General features: G+C 47.3%; 1 non-coding gene across 1 annotated transcript in view; it reads right to left on the bottom strand.

The window, feature by feature from the left end:
- LOC139748399 (small subunit ribosomal RNA) overlaps positions 1-947 on the bottom strand; it is a 1,946-nt gene extending 999 nt beyond the window's left edge. Inside the window, exon 1 of the ribosomal RNA XR_011712656.1 lies at positions 1-947. This exon is cut by the window's left edge and continues 999 nt beyond it. This is a non-coding gene — a ribosomal RNA (small subunit ribosomal RNA).
- Positions 948-3,032: the final 2,085 nt, after the last annotated feature.

Genomic DNA, 3,032 nt, shown 5'->3' with positions numbered 1-3,032 from the left:
GTCGCAATACGAATGCCCCCGCCTGTCCATATTAGTCATTACCTCTGATTCAATAAACCAACAAAGTAGAACCGAGGTCCTATTGCATTATTCCATGCATAGACATTCAGGCGATTCAAGAAGCCTGCTTTGAGCACTCTAATTTTGTCAAAGTAAACATGCCAGCCACTCGGGACACTCGATGAAGAGCAACCCGTGCAAGCCAGCGGTAGTGCTGCTGTTCGGAGCCTGACAGAATTAGTAGTGGCCACCAGGCGGTGACCAACCAACCAACCGTCAAGTCCGTTAGTGAGATTCAACTACGAGCTTTTTAACCGCAACAACTTTAATATACGCTATTGGAGCTGGAATTACCGCGGCTGCTGGCACCAGACTTGCCCTCCAATGGGTCCTCGTTAAATGATTTAAAGTGTACTCATTCCGATTGCGAGGCCTCGGATGAGACTCGCATCGTTATTTTTCGTCACTACCTCCCCATGCCAGGAGTGGGTAATTTACGTGCCTGCTGCCTTCCTTGGATGTGGTAGCCGTTTCTCAGGCTCCCTCTCCGGAATCGAACCCTGATTCCCCGTTACCCGTTATAGCCATTGTAAGCGTTTAACCTACAATCGACAGCTGATAAGGCAGACACTTGAAAGATTCAGCGCCATGTCCGTAGACTGTGCGCTCAGCAAGAAGTTATTCAGAGTCACCACATTTTGGCTGACGGACCGAGGCCCGACTGGTTTGAAACTAATAAAAGCGCTCTTCCCTTGCGGTCAGAGACGTGATGCATGTATTAGCTCTAGAATTGCCACAGTTATCCAAGTAAGTAGGTTTGAAGATCCAAAAGATCATAGCTGATTTAATGAGCCATTCGCGGTTTCACCTTAAGTCGGCTTGTACTTGCACATGCATGGCTTAATCTTTGAGACAAGCATATGACTACTGGCAGGATCAACCAGGTAGTTATTGTTATATTCTGGTGATCTTTATGTATGGATTTTCTTTCTCCCAGCGGAGAACCTACGAAGAGGTAGGAATCATCATAGTTGCTCCATATCCTACCTGCATTCGTAGGAAAACTTTGGGACAATCTACTTGGATGTCCCACAACAACAACAGGAGTTTCCACACACTATCTCCTGCTGTTGTTGTTGTACGAGTTGGCCTGGACGTTGCATTGAAGGAGGCCCCTGTGCTTTCTCCGTAAGGTGACTGTTACTACGATTCGCACGCGCAGGGCCAAGTAATAATCACTTGCCAAGGCGACGAGGCAGAAACTCAGCACACCCCACCAGTACTTGCACAAAAAAGCAGAAACACCTTCTTAAGCAAACGCCCTACCAACCCAACCTTCGTTCTTGTAAAACTGAATGCTTCCCCGCGAGCGCACCACCATTAACTCACATCCAGTTGTGGTGCTTTGTATTAGGAATCATCATAGTATTCCATATCCTACCTGCATTCGTAGGAAAACTTTTGGACAATCTACTTGGATGTCCCACAACAACAACAGCAGTTCCTTGCACTACATCCTGCTGTTGTTGTTGTACGAGTTGGCCTGGACGTTGCATTGAAGGAGGCCCCTGTGCTTTCTCCGTAAGGTGACTGTTACTACGATTCGCACGCGCAGGGCCAAGTAATAATCACTTGCCAAGGCGACGAGGCAGAAACTCAGCACACCCCACCAGTACTTGCACAAAAAAGCAGAAACACCTTCTTAAGCAAACGCCCTACCAACCCAACCTTCGTTCTTGTAAAACTGAATGCTTCCCCGCGAGCGCACCATCATTAACTCACATCCAGTTGTGGTGCTTTGTATTAGGAATCATCATAGTATTCCATATCCTACCTGCATTCGTAGGAAAACTTTTGGACAATCTACTTGGATGTCCCACAACAACAACAGGAGTTTCCACACACTATCTCCTGCTGTTGCTGTTGTACGAGTTGGCCTGGACGTTGCATTGAAGGAGGCCCCTGTGCTTTCTCCGTAAGGTGACTGTTACTACGATTCGCACGCGCAGGGCCAAGTAATAATCACTTGCCAAGGCGACGAGGCAGAAACTCAGCACACCCCACCAGTACTTGCACAAAAAAGCAGAAACACCTTCTTAAGCAAACGCCCTACCAACCCAACTTTCGTTCTTGCATGGCTTGTAAAACTGAATGCTTGCCCTCGAGCGCACCATCATTAACTCACATCCAGTTGTGGTGCTTTGTATTAGTAAGTCTTCGAAAAGACTCACCATCTCTCCTCAATCGTTGCATCGAAGGAGGCTCCTGTGGTTTCTCGGTAAGGTGACTGTTACTACGATTCGCACGCGCAGGGCCAAGTAATAATCACTTGCCAAGGCGACGAGGCAGAAACTCAGCACACCCCACCAGTACTGCCACAAAAAAGCAGAAACACCTTCTTAAGCAAACACCCCAGGTTCAAAGTAAACAGCCCAGGTCACCTCACATCTGCTTGAAATGATTTTTGCGCGTACCATCACAGCTCGCACTCGGCTGTTTTTGTGTATTATGGATGGTACTTCTCCGCCACCTCTCGGAGAACCTACGAAGATGTAATAATTCCATCATTCGTAGAAAACATAGTTGCATAGTTCTTTCTCTTCACTTTTCCGCTCATAGAGGGTGAGCATGTATTACCTCTAGAATGACTTCAGGTACCACTAAACATTTCCTGTGTCATTTGAGCGGTTTCTCTCTCTGTCTCTCTCCATGCATGGCAAATGGAGAGAGATGCATTACTTGGCCCGTGTCTCACATGTAGGGACGTTGCATTGAAGGAGGCCCCTGTGCTTTCTCGGTAAGGTGACTGTTACTACGATTCGCACGCGCAGGGCCAAGTAATAATTACTTGCCAAGGCGACGAGGCAGAAACTCAGCACACCCCACCAGTACTTGCACAAAAAAGCAGAAACACCTTCTTAAGCAAACGCCCTACCAACCCAACTTTCGTTCTTGCATGGCTTATAAAAAACTGAATGTTATGCCTTGGAGTCCCCATAATCATTCAGTGATGGTGCTTTGTATCAGGAGTA

This window comes from Panulirus ornatus, unplaced genomic scaffold, assembly GCF_036320965.1.
Source record: "Panulirus ornatus isolate Po-2019 unplaced genomic scaffold, ASM3632096v1 CTG_1176_pilon, whole genome shotgun sequence".
NCBI lineage: Eukaryota > Metazoa > Arthropoda > Malacostraca > Decapoda > Palinuridae > Panulirus > Panulirus ornatus.
This window is presented reverse-complemented; position numbering and strand designations above follow the sequence as displayed.